Source organism: Podarcis liolepis (genome assembly GCF_965112155.1).
Source record: "Podarcis liolepis genome assembly, chromosome: 1".
NCBI lineage: Eukaryota > Metazoa > Chordata > Lepidosauria > Squamata > Lacertidae > Podarcis > Podarcis liolepis.
Window position 1 is genome coordinate 76,807,588 of NC_139554.1, and position 14,216 is coordinate 76,821,803.

Genomic DNA, 14,216 nt, shown 5'->3' on the forward strand with positions numbered 1-14,216 from the left:
TTCTAGAAGCCTGATTACGGAGGCGTCACTGGCAATATGGCTCTCCATGGATCAGAATTCCAGGAGACAGAGAATGAAAAAATACTCCTCCATGCCTTTGTGTGAAAACGCACATGTGGAGAAAGGACTGTAGCTCAGTAGCAGAGCACATTCTCTGCAAGTTGAAAGCCCCATGTTCCAACCTTACAGAGTCACTACCAGCCACTATAGACTAGGTGTGGGTAACCTTTGGCCTTCCAGATGTTGCTGAACTTCTGTTCACCATGCTTGCTGGTGCTGGTGCAAACTGTAGTTCAGCAACATCTGGAAGGCCAAAGGTTACCCACAACACTGACCTAGGTGAACAAATGGCCAATGAGCAAATGGTCTAGCTTGGTATAAGGTAGCTTCCTGTGCCTGCTGCCTTCTTCCACTAAAAAAATAAAAATAAAACCTATGCATCACTTCATTGTCACTGACACTCGTTTTCTTTTAAAACAGTGGAGCTGGTTATGAAAAAGGACATACTAAAATGCAGAAGTGCCAGGAGTTGTACTGTGCAAGCTTTCTTCAAATCAGATGAAGCAGCATGTTGTCCCAGCCTTGGCCAGCAAATAGCCCTGAGCTCCCTGCTGCTAATGGATCACAGACCTCTTCTGAAAATGTGCGCTGCAAGTCAAAGCCAACTGGGTGGAGCTTCGGCAAGCACATATCCATTACTGTGAGCAGCATGACATTGGCAAGCGCGCACACAGGCCACACATTAGCCCATGCAGCTTCACTGAACATCACTAAACAAAAGTGATCATAGAAAGAATTCTTCCCTGTGTTTTGAAAATGCTCACATAAAAGACTGAGAAATTCACTCAACATCTAATTAAAACCCTCCAGAAAGGACTCTAGAGATTGTGGGATTTTCAAGCTCCAGAAAATGTTAATTTTCACTGCATGGTAGAAAAATGAAGGGAGCCCATGACTCACCCCTCGGACATTTTTCGATGGCAGACATTGCTAATTCATATCTACACAAGAGGTTTTCCAGTCTGAAAGCACTACCCCTCCCTTGCTGTGTTGCTGTTAGAAAAAACAACTGCACGTTTCAGAAATTAAGCCTAATCAGCATCAGTGTGCCTGTTTCATTCCTTCTCTCACTTTTCATCCTAGAGAAAAAGGTTAAGACAGGCAATGTGGGACTTAAACCTACCCCCATCAATAACTGCAGAATCATGGTTAACAGACAAGTCTTGACTATTGACTTTGCCTCCAAATAAAGACACTGTGTCTAAACTTACAGACAGCCGTCTCTACAGATTTATAAATTATCTACATGGTCTCCCCTCTGCTGCTACATATTCCGTCACCTTCTAGAGCCGGCCCTTTCCAATATCCTCTTTTGGCTTATTTCTTTCACATTCTACAGTAGCGCCTCCCAATTATATTTACACCTTTTAGCAGCAGTGGTGTTTCTAAGAGACAAAGCTCCACTTGCATCAAACTTAGCACAAAAATCAAAACATTTTGATGATGTTCCAATGAGGACATCACATTAACTTATTGTCTCCTTATATAGACTGCTATTTGAACCTACTGGTTAGCTCAGTCGGTTATAGAGACCGTCGCTGATGACGCCAAGGTTGCAGGTTCAATCCTCATACAGACCAACTGCATATCCCTGCACTGCAGAGGGTTGGACTAGATGACCCCCAGGGTCCCTTCCAACTCTATAAGTCTATGATTCTAAGTACACACAGATTTTTGAATGTAAAGTTTGAAATAAGATTGTTGACAGACTTGCACTATACACCCTGAGGGGTAAAAGAAATGAAAGGTTCCCTTCAAGCATTCTTCCACTCAGAGCTGCTGCAGTTTGTACTTTTCCCACATTGCTCAAATAACACCAAAAGCTCCTGGTCACATGGGTGGAACCCACAAATGACCAGCACTGTGCTCCTCCTCACTTCACCAGCACTGTTGCAGAGGAGCCCCTAGGAGCTGAATGGGCACTGGGGAGGTTGTCTATGCAAGTCATGCACACTCACCCTTCTCCAGAAGCATTGCTTTCCATTTGCTTGTTGCTGTATGGTTTGGGAATGTTATGTATGACAGACACGTGGATTCTGCATTGATTTCACAGGCTTCACACCTCTCTGGACACAGCAAACTATGACAAGATTCATTTATGTGTTACTCTTCTTCTGCAACCATAGTTTGCTGAAACTTCTACACGATTGGTTGCTTTGTTACAAGTGGCATATGAATACTTGTCGAAAGAGAAACACAGTGTCTTTAACAAAAAAATCTTTTTTTTTCAGATACCCCTGGACTCCTCTTACTTTCTACTTGTCCAATCAAATGCCATGCAACGAAGGCCCATGAAGAGCAAAGTTGGGTTTCCTAGGGCTAAACAAATGTGTGATGGACAGTTCCATAATTCTTTCCTTTTATTATGTTGTTTTAAAATAAAAAGCAGGAGCGGGAAGCTGAAAACACACTCCGGAGTCAGGGCGCTGAGGGAATATTATTGTTCTGCTCAAACTTTTCTCTTCTGGCCAATTGCTGCTGAAAAGTACAGTGGTACCTTGGGTTAAGAACTTAATTTGTTCTGGAGGTCCGTTCTTAACCTGAAACTGTTCCTAACCTGAGGTACCATTTTCATAGCTGTCAACTTACAGATTTGAAAATAAGGGACCAGCAGCCTTGAAAATAAGGGACCAGCAGGCAAAATAAGGGACCTGCAGCCTCACCTGTTCCAGGCACTCCAGTCTTCCTGTCATGCAGTTTGGTCAAACTCATGCTGGTAGCTCCGAGAACACTGTCCAACCAACTTTGCAACCAGAGGTTCAACTGAATAGAATCTGAATCACATGCACCACAAAGCCTATGCAGCCTCAACTTAAGATGGCTCCCCGGCCTGGCTTTGCACTGCAAAGTTTGCAGCAGCACGTACAACAAAATGGCGTCCAGCATTCAAAAAACCCCTCAGCTTGCTTTACTAGCCACACACAAGGCATGCAAGCTCCACCCCCCAGTTGTTCTTAGACTTCTTATTGGGTGAGCAACACAGCCAAGCAACACAGTTGGAGCCTCCCTCCTCCCTGGCCGGCAGGGAGGGAGGGAGAGGAGCTACTTCCTTTGAAATTTAAGGGGCATCATTTAAGGGACATTTAAGGGACATCCATCAATAAGGGACAGCAGCGGGACATGGCCCTGGAATAAGGGACTGTCCCTTCAAATAAGGGACACTTGACAGCTATGCATTTTAGCTAATTGGGCCTCCTGCCGCTGCCACGGTGCAATTTCTGTTCTCATCCTGAAGCAAAGTTCTTAATCTGAGGTACTATTTCTGGGTTAGCGGAGTCTGTAACATGAAGCATCTGTAACCCGAGGTACCACTGTATCTACTACCTAAGCTGTCCCCCCCCCCCCGGTTATGAAAGGACACTGAATATACCATTCACTTGAGTGGCAGCCATGGCCTTGTTTCCACCTCTTCCAAGTACGGAAGGATATCAGTGGATAAAAGGCAGAAGCGGGAAGGGCTAAGCAGCTCCTCTCCCTGCCAATCTTCTATTCCTGACTTTCTGCAATTGCTTCCTGTGCAGAAAGAAAACTGAGGGGAGGAAGAATAATTGACTGCCAGTCATATGAACTTTGACCCTAAGTTGCACCTCAGGATTCTGAGCCCAAGCATTCCATAGCATTAATTACAGCAGATATTTTGAAACATTTTGCATTTATCTGTCAAAGAAAAAAATCTGCTGACCAGGCTTGTTTGGCCTCGCTGTCATAGTGTGTTGGAGAAATTCTGGTGTCAGATGGATGGGGAAGATGTGACCCTTCTTATGTTGCTGGACTACAGCTCCCATCATTCCTGACCATTCGGTCATGGTGGTTGGGAATGGTGGAGTTAGAGTCAACACCACCTGGAGAGCCACAGATTCCCAACTCCCACTGTAAGAGATGACCGATGACTGGAGACAAGCTGTCTCTCAGGGAACCTTGTCTGCCATTATGTACATAGGCACTAAAAAACTCTGGATAAGCTTCCTAAAAACCTAAGGGTTCCCCTGAAACACAGTGTGAAGGTCCCTGGACTACAGAACAGTTCTTCAGCAGGAAGCTCAGAGAAACTCAAGATGTGGGTAGACCAATTAACACCCTCCAACAGTTTTGACTTTGTGTGCATCAGTGCCTCGGAGCTGTGCCTCGGCTGCCATAACTAAATGGTGCATCACCAACGCATGGTTCCATTTAGACTCAAGAGCACAGCCAGCACCATGTCAAACTATTTAGTGTTACATGCTATGTAGTGTTTGTGCCCAGTGGTTCCTGGTTTTAAGAGGGATATTATTTCACATTTTTTTAAAACCTATCTGGAAGACAGGTTCAGCTCCATGCTGAGAAAGTCCTCAAAACTGACGTCTCATCTTTGCTCTGTTGACATCCATGCTCATGAAAGCAAGCATTCTGGCAGCCAGCGCCCAGAAGGGCAGCATGGCTGCAGGCAGCTGTTCTCTCATTCTGCTCTAGCCAAGTAGTACTAGGCTCTCAGTAGTTTCCATCAAACAGCTGGCATCAGGACAGGGCATCGGATAAAAGTACATTCGAAAGAATACAACATGGCCACCAATGAATTATGGGTATCTTCAGAAAGGAAAGAACTCACATTCACAAGGAACCTTCAGATGCAACTTTACAACAGGATTCCCTATACACTCCCCAGGCAGCCACATACTTCTTAAGCAATTGCCTTCCTAGACAATTTCAACTTCACAGTATTATGTCATGCCTGCTTTTAATGCTGCCCTGGTGCATTCTCTTCAGCGACTAAATCTATGCCTGTGATTTACTATAAAAACTGTTGTCTAGCTATAACATCAAAACATATATACTGTGTATTTTTCCCCCCTGTAGGTAGGGAACGACTACTTAGCTACTACATACATTTGGAATACTGCTTTCTGGGAAAGACTAATCAGGAGTTGTGACTCTGAAGTGCAGTGGGAGAGTATTCCAGAGCAGTCTTGCACCCTCCTGGGCAGAAAGGAGCTAATTGCTCTGAAACCGACATCCCTCTTTGACAGCACAACACTATTGGACACCGATTAGGAACACACAGAGATCCTGGGGAAATCAGCACAAAAGGACAAGCTCTCTGATGAATGGTTGTATCCAGGACCCACCTGTGAATTCTTAGCATCAAAGAGTTATGTACAAGTAAGAGCACACTCTGCAAATAAGAGAAAAGATATCCAAAGAGAACCATGTAAGCTCAGCACTCCCTCATCCCTTAAGAACAGTTTGCCTCCTAATTTTACTCACTGAAAGCGATGCTTTTGCCATTCTATAACCCCAGCAAGCCCATTTTTCCTACTTGAGTCTGCATGTTTTGCATCGGACTGCAGGGATAAATAGACTGCTTATACTGCTTTGCTTATTTTCATGGTGATTTTTTTTAAAGATTGATGTTATCCCATGCAACTCATACTCTCATTCAGATGAAATCTGATGTGTTTCTAGATTTGTACTACATTGCTGCAAAACATACTCCTGATGACTGTTAGGTTTTGTTTTTCCTTAAAAGAGTTACAGCCCTGGACTCTCAACAGACACCAAACCCATTTCTGTAGGATGTGTTCAACCAGGGACTTTTCTGGACCTTGGCTGAACAGATTCTATAACTAGAAACATCAAAGATGAATTGTCCTTGTTCTATACCTCTAACTCAGCCATTCCCAACCTGGGGGTGCTCTCCAGATGTTTCAGACTACACTTCCAATTGTCCCTGCCCACTGGAGGTCCCTTCAGGGTCCCTTCCAGCTCTATAATTCTGATTCTATGATGGGAGTTACAGCTCAAAACATCCATAGGGCTGCTTTAATTTATGGCACTCTTCTAAGGGTCTAAGGAAGCGTTTAGAGCACTCGTGTCTTCCTAGGTCATTTAAAAAGTTTAAACTCTCATTCACAAAACACAGTAAGAATGTCCCTGCTTTAAAGATTTGTTTGTAAATAATGGATTGTTTTTATTCTTATTCATAAATACTTGCATATTGTAGTTTCATACACATACACATATACACAGGCACAATATAAATATATACAATAAAAAGAAAAAAATCCCTCCACCCTAAAATCACAAATCATACACTATTATAGAAGATGTTTCCTTAATTGTGCATAAACACCTGTCAGGGGGCTTGGTGCTCTTGGAGTTGGGGCTCTACTCAATACCACAGGAAAGTGGCTTTTGCCACCCACAGCCTAGGTGTCAGAAATGTCATTTGCCCAGCAGAAAGTACTACCACCAAGCAAGAGCTAAAGTCAGTCTTTGTATTCACTGAGCTTACTACAAAAAGTTCCTTCTCTTCGCATGGTTTAGGAAGTGCATTGTAGCTATCCTCTCAGCACTTCACACCAAGATCATTGAGAACTCTGGTTCTCTTTCCCAACACTCACTTTCTAAGTACGCGGTCCCTGCTTTGGTAAGGAAAATTACTCCGGCTCTTATTGGATGTGCCCCCCAACAAGAAATTTATTCAACGTCTCAGGCAACATCAACAGCGTGCACACTAGCAGCAAAGAAGACTGTCTCTCATTTCCAATCTGTCATACCAGGCAGCTAGACAAATGTTATAACAGCTCCCGTCACAGGAAATGAACTTGTCAGTGTCTCCTGGAAGCTGAAACCCAGGGCGGCTCAGTCTCACAAAGCTGCGAGTCAACTCCCAGCCTTCTCCCACACATGGAGGCTGGAGCTGCAGGGATGAGTGTGGGTAAGTGCTGGCCCCACTGTTGGACAGACTGAGGGAGATGATAAAGGACAAGGATAAGCAGCAAAGGGGGGAGGACACAGGCCACTGAAGCTAGCCTGGTGCCATCAGGTACGGTGGAGGACACTGTCCTGCTGCCAGTGTTGACATGAGACTCCACAATCTCAGGCCAGTCACCTTCTGCATAAGGAACAGGAAGGGGTGGGATCTCATCTTTTACCTTAGGCAAGGAAATGTTTTGGGTCAGCCCAGACTAGGTACTGTCCTGGTAGTTGCTCCACAGAGGGCAGCGGCGGCAGCAGCAACACATTCACCACAAGAAGCAAGGACAGACAAAATGCAGAAGCCTGGGCACAGAATGGCTCTTTAAATAACTTTCTGTATACCATATGAAGCCCACAAAACTAGACTCCAGGTTATGTCCTCTACCACCACACATTCCTGCAATGATTAAACTTACAAGACTGGGTATCACTGCAAATTTTAGCATACATGCGGAAAATAAATGAATGCAGATTACTCTCAAAGGTTGCGTTAGATATGGGATGGGTGGTGGTCATGTATATATATATTTTTCCAGCATTGTATGTTTAAATTGCTACTCCACTCTAAATACTCTTCTTTAAAAAAAACAAAAAAACAAGAGAAGCTTGTTTTTTCCTTCTCCTTGAACCAAGTTTTATTTATTTATTTAAAAATAAACTGCATATTGTTTAATATACATGATCCATACATTCTATTTAGAGTGTGTATGTCTATATCTTTGTTAAGGACGAAACAACCAATATTATGCAGTCTTGTGAATATCAAGAAGTTTTACCTACTAAAATAATTAGCCTGTTTTCTTTGATTGCTTTAAGTGTTTTGATTATAGGTTACTGACAACGGGGACTATAATTTTTATATTTAAGCACAGTACCTAGCAAAGAGACTGTTATTTCATTTGGCTCTTCCAGGTACTATGACAGCGCTAATTAATAAGTCACTGGAAGGGAAGAGAAAAGAAAAAGTTTTAACTGGATGTGTTGACAGGAAAAGTACTTCTTGTAGAATCTCCAAGTGCAAGAAAGACAATGTTAGAGAATTCCTAAAAAGGCAAGTGCCAGGGCAAGGAATGCAGAATTGCCTTTCAGCCAATCCATTTCAGCTGGTGAATTTCATGTTTTGTTTATTTTTTCTACCTGCTTTTCCATTTTCAAGGCTTGTTGAACACATGCTACCATGACTCAAAATCCTAGGCAAGGAGCTGAGATGCTAAGAGCAAAAAATGATCACACCATGAAGATTAATGAACAAAAACTTCTAGTACAGGCAGCCATTATTTGACAAGAGTTCTGTAAATTTGTACTTTTTACTGGAAATCATATCAACGTTAACCCTTTCATGAATATCTATGTAACAAAATACTACAATAGTTGTAAGCAGTGGTCCCTGTTGCCTTTAAGAGAGTCAAAAAGTGTCACCTCACCTAATACTGGAGGAGCTGTTATTATTTAGACAAAAAGATATTCAGTGTCAAGACACAAACCTGGCTCTTAATTTCCTGGCTGCCACCACAAATAGAGTAGTATGCAAAGTAACAAAATTTTTCTCACCTAACAGCAAAAAGTACACAAATTCACATTGTGTCACAAAAGTTTTCCTGTGGCTAAACTCAGATATTTTTTTCAGAAGGATAGTTACAATGCTATTTTACTAGAAAAAGAGGTGCCAGAACTCACCATGAATGCCTCCCTTGGTCTCTTATATTGGCAATGACAACCTCCTGAGAGGTGCCAGAACTGAGTTCTGGCTGGGGGGGGGGGAGCCATGGATAGTTATATAGATGGAACTAAGTAATATAATGAATAACACCTCTACAGCTGTTTTGCAAAATACAGAAATGCTGTGCCCAATAGTGGTCACCCAGAAAGGCAAAGGGCATGACACCAAGCCTCAATCCTGTAAAAGCAATTCTTTTTTTTTTTTAATAATTTTTATTAGCCGACCACTCAAATCAAATCAAATCACATCACATAAATTCTGAATTACAAAGCCGAATTTTAAATTTTTGTTGAGGGGACCCATATTTCAAGTTCCGAAGGGGGATTCCGATCATCTTCTTGCTACTGCGTTAATATACAAATCAGTCCAAATAATGTTCATAATTCTATCCAGTCTTCTCTTGCTGTTTCCACATCTCATCTTGTTCATATATTTTTTATTTTTTTATTTATGGTCTCTTCTGATAATCTCCTTAAGCAGATAAACACCAATTATAATCCTGTGTGAATTTTTCCGTTCGTCCAATCCTCATATCAAGATGGTTTCCATATATCATCGCTTTCATAAATAACATCGCTCTTTCCATCATTAATCTCACCGATCTGTCGCTCTTAAGTCCCTCTGAGGAGTCTCACCCATAATATAAAAACAGCTCTGTTCCTCCTCCCAGACTTAAGTCCTCCGACATAACTTGCCAACATGGTGACGGTATTTTTAACTGCGTCATTCCAAAGCTCTTATATTTTCCACGATCTTCTTGAAACATGCTTTGGTTAGAAAATTATCTCCACACAGACATAAATCCACAGCTTAAGTCATTAAAACGGCATTTCTGACTTGTGGGGGGGGGGATTCTTGTTTAATCACATAAAGGAAAGAAAGGAAAGTTTTTTTCCCCTCCCCCATCCAGTCCCTTTGCCATACCAAGCCTTGGTGATCTTCTCATGATTTACTCTTGTTCCTCCGACCTGTCTTGTTTATCAGAGATCTCTTCAGTTAGCAGTCTTTACTCCCCCTCCTTCCTTGAAATATGTGCATTCGCTTCCTCCTAATTGTTTCTTTTGAACTTATTGCAGCTAGAGGCGTGGATCAGAGACAGCGTCCAGGAGCGCCGAGATCCACAGGAGGGCTTTCTGCCTAGTGCCCCCATCCCCACAAATTCGAGGGTGGTATAGGGCACAGCAGGCAAGGGCAGTCCCCCCCACAAACTTGGGGGGGCAGGGAGGCTATTTACTCCCATCACAGCCTCCTAATTACCTCGTGTGGGTCGGAGAGATGTTATTGTCAGCCATCTTCCGATGCGCCCCTAGTGACCCCTCCCCTGTAAAAGCAATTCTATGTGGAATTGAATTAATTAACTCCAAACAGTTAGCTTTCTGATGATACATGGATACAGCCTAGACCATCTGAAAGAATGTACAGTGTACCTGTCAAAGAAGCTTGCACATACACAAAATGCTTTAACTGTTATACGAACATTGGCTGGATCCTAGTCAGCTCACTACAAAGTTCTCCAGCAAGTATATGTAAAACAGTAACTTGCTTTTGAGAATTTAAGAGTGAGCAATAAACTACAGAGACCAAACATGAAGATGGCAGCAGAGGCGGTTTTAGGGTAGTGCAACTGGTGCAGTCGCATTGGGTGGCACACTGCAGGGGGTGAGACAACCAAGCTGTAGAATGGAGCGCAAGAAGCAGGAGGTGCCAAATTTTAGCGTCACACAGGGTGCCACTGAAATTTGAGAGCCCAGAGTCCGCCACTGATGGCAGAATGAGCATTCTGTTATGAAAATGTAAGAGCCAAAATTGTATTCTAGCTTGGACAGAAGGCCAAGCCCACTTCTGCATGGACATATGCAGAAGAAATACCAACAAGTAGGGCCAGTACTTTCTTCAAGTCCTGAGACCCCAAAGCTTTACACCATATTTTCATACGTTGTCATTTGTATGTCATACATGTGGAGGAAAACCTTAAACACGTTGCAGAGTTCAGCAGAGTTCCCCAAAAAATAGACCAGAGGCAATAGTACTTCATTCAGCAGAGCTGAAGGCAAATGTAGCGTAACGGTTATCAAATCCAGTACAATCAGGATTGGCTCAGTTGCAGCACTTATAAACTTAACTCATAATAAGACTAAACCTTAGCACTAAGCATCCTATGTACAGAAACACTGCCATGGGTACCAATGGTGGGGCATTTTGTGAAAAATCAGTTACCGCTGTCATTAAACAAATGACTTGCCTGCACAATAACATCCTGCTTTTCTGATTCAGTACTTTGGGCTAAGTCAGAAGTATGGTAGATTCCTATAAGAGAAGTTAAGGTACTTGGGTAAAGTTCCCACATCACTACAATAGAGCCTCCTGTACAGATCCTGCACAGATCATGTTGCTCCAATCCATGCAGACACATGGGGAAACAGCACAGGCTTGATTGGAGAGGTTAGATACACCATAAAGAGCATACATAACTTCTGTCAAAACATCATGAAGCCACATCTTTTATGCCCACAATCAGATGGAGCTCAACTTTATCATAAAAATGCTTCCAATATATACATTCTGGCCACATTATATGGGTGTTCAGTCTCTTACTTCTATACAGACATGCATACAATTGCACTGTAAGTCCTCTGGATTTAAGTGAGGCAACTCCCAGGAAAGTGGGTATAGAATTGCAGCCTCCGATAGTTTTAGGATATTGCAGGAAAACTAGCTTTCTGTTACTTCCTGGGAACAAGATCCTATCCAGCACCTCTTACAACCCACTTTCCTTCACGTGTTCTGTCTTCGGTACCCAGCTCTTTCTCCTTTTTGCACTGAAATCTCTCCCAGATTTTTAGGACAATTGCCTCCATTAAATTTGTACTGCTAGCACTCTGCTGTGCTCCAAATGTTATCTCCAAATTGCTTGGTTAATACTTGCTTGTTAAAACCTACTCACACAGCTCTAATGAAAACAAAATGCCTTTCAATGTTTTACAAGGACAGGATGTGCTTTCAAAACGACCGTAAAAAGTGTAATTTTATGTCACTCAGCACTCCCTCAGTATCTGCCACAAAATTTGGAAAGAGAGGGGAGAAAATCAGCATACCATTAAAGCACAGGGCACATGAAGCCATATTTATACAGGACAGATTCACTTAAATAATTACATGCTTATGTCAACCTAGACCAGCACAACTTGAGCTTAAACCTCTTCTGAACAACTGATTTCAAGCTGAGAATATATTGAAGAATTTTCCAACGCTAGGTCCAAATGTAATAAAATGTAATAAAAATGTAATAAAATGCAAACACGGTTATAAGGATACGTTAATAAATGAACCCAAATTCTAGCCATCACTTAACAATCAAGCTGTGAAGCAGAGATGTGAATGAAAAAAACCTTCCCGGATCCATGCAACAATACCCTGGGTGAACAGAAGTCTTCTGCTGCTACTGAAAAGACCAGGAAAATGGCGCTAGGCAACCCTCCTTAGGAAAGGTATTCCATAACTAGAATGCAGCGGTCAGCATCTTGATTGGCTGGAAGCACCAATGTGGGACAGAGTGTAGGTGCCAAATTGCTTCTGCCTCTTGTTCCTTCATGCCAGACTAGCATACTCAGCCAAATGAGGTTAAAGATTCACATATGACCTTCCTTGGTTAAAAAGAAGAAGAGCGAGAGAAAATATGTCAGCAGAACTACCTATGCATTTACTTATAAAGTCTGTAACTCACTTGCACAGCCTTTGCAACCCACTGGTGGGCCATAACCCACAGACAGGGAAAAGCCGAGCTGGACGATGGTCACCACAGACATGATTTTGGCTGCACACTGCCTGTAAGAAATACAAACCTGAACTTTCTGCCACAGCATTTTGCTGCAATGGAACTTGGGTGATATTGTTAAGAAGAATAGCTCCCTTTGTCTTTCGAAATGACACTGAAGTGCTAGTTGCATTTCTATAGTCTGTAATGAGATTGGTTACAATGTAGGTTTCACTTTACATCGCTTTTTGTTTTCTATCCCAACAAAGCAATGCAATACAAACAGCAAGAAAGAGGCTGAAAGTGGCATTTAAGGGTGTCATATCTGCAAACAGCCAAGGTTGCAAACCTATGTACATTACTCAGGAGTGAGATCCACTAAACTGACAGCCTCATCCAAGGTTATGGGCCACCGCAGTTAAGAATCGATGGTGGCAGTGATATTGAATGCTGCTTCCCAGGCATCTTAGCAACTATTTTTAATGCTACAGAAACCCAAGTGCACCAGTGAGAGTAGGGATGCAGCCTTGCAGCTATTTCTCTCTGAAATTCTGCTTAAACTAATTCCTGCAAAATGTAATAACCCCATGACCAACAAACCCAGCAGGAGAGAGAGAGGGGGGGGGGTAGGTTAATAACAAAGAAAAGCCTGGAACTCTCTTTTATCTTAAAAATTCTCTCTCTCTCTCTCTCTCTCACACACACACACACCCACACCCACACCCACACCCACACACATCCCTTAGTCAGATTAGCAATATTAACACAATCAGGGACAAAAATAGATTTCAAGCCAAAACAAAAAGCTCAACAGAACCAGGATTTAACAAAATCGTAAGATGAGATGGGATTGCAAGCCTTAGTGGAGACAGATTTCACATGCTCGTTTTTCAAAACTGTGATATCATGTTTTATCCAACATCAGCTACCACAGAAAGAACTTCAGTAATCAGGTCTCAGTAATGGACACAAACGCCCCCTCCACCTCTTCCCCCCCTTTTTCTTCCTAATGTAACCCTAATGTCTCAACAAATGTGATATTGTGCATACCTTTATAAACCAAGAAAACTTTAATAATTTTTTTTTTAAAAGTAATGGACACAAACCTTTCCAAGTACAAACCCACCATCTGCAGGTAGGAAGTGCACCTGGGAACTGCAGGTGGTATGAGGCGCCAAGAGTTGTTAGGAGATCCCTGTTTTCCCACACAAATCTACAATTCCCAGACTGGATTAACCGTTGCTTCCTCCTCTCAGGGAACTCTAGGAGCCATAGCAGCTCTGTAAGAGGAAGTGGGGTCTTCTGGCAACTTTCAGAAACCTGAACTAGTTTCCAGAAGTCTTTGGGGAAGCCACGACTGTTTTAAAGTGACATGATGCTGCTTTAAATGTATAATACATTACAAATAATCAGAGCCGGATTTAGGTTTGATGAGGCCCTAAGCTACTGAAGGTAATGGGGCCCTTTATATGTCCAGCTGTCCTTTGTCAACAACAGATTGTTGCTGGTTTTTGTGCTGAATATATGCTATATGGTAATTTATGGACCTAATAGGTATCTAAAGCCATTTTATTTTTATTTTTTATTTTACTTTGAAAATGTACGTCCAGTGTTTTTCCCTTTAAATTTTTTGGGGCCCCCAAAAGAGTGGGCCCTAAGCTATAGCTTGTTTAGCTTATATGTAAATCCGGCACTGCAAATACAGTGGTGCCTCGCAAGACGAAATTAATTCGTTCCGCAAGTCTCTTCGTCTTGCGGTTTTTTCGTCTTGCGATGCACGGTTTCCCATAGGAATGCATTGAAAATCAATTAATGCGTTCCTAGGGAAACCGCCTTCAGACCAGGTCCGGGGACAGTCTGTTGGGGGGGGGACAAGGGCTTTTCTTCCCACCCCCAGCATTTTAAAAAACCCTGGGACAGCGGGGGACTTCTCCGCTGTCCGGGGCG

At 42.6% G+C, this 14,216-nt stretch overlaps 1 protein-coding gene across 6 annotated transcripts in view; it reads right to left on the minus strand.

Annotated features, from left to right (window-relative positions):
- Positions 1 to 14,216, minus strand: part of TSPAN4 (tetraspanin 4) — a 511,237-nt gene that overhangs the window by 405,464 nt on the left and 91,557 nt on the right. The gene's annotated exons all lie outside the window — the stretch shown is intronic.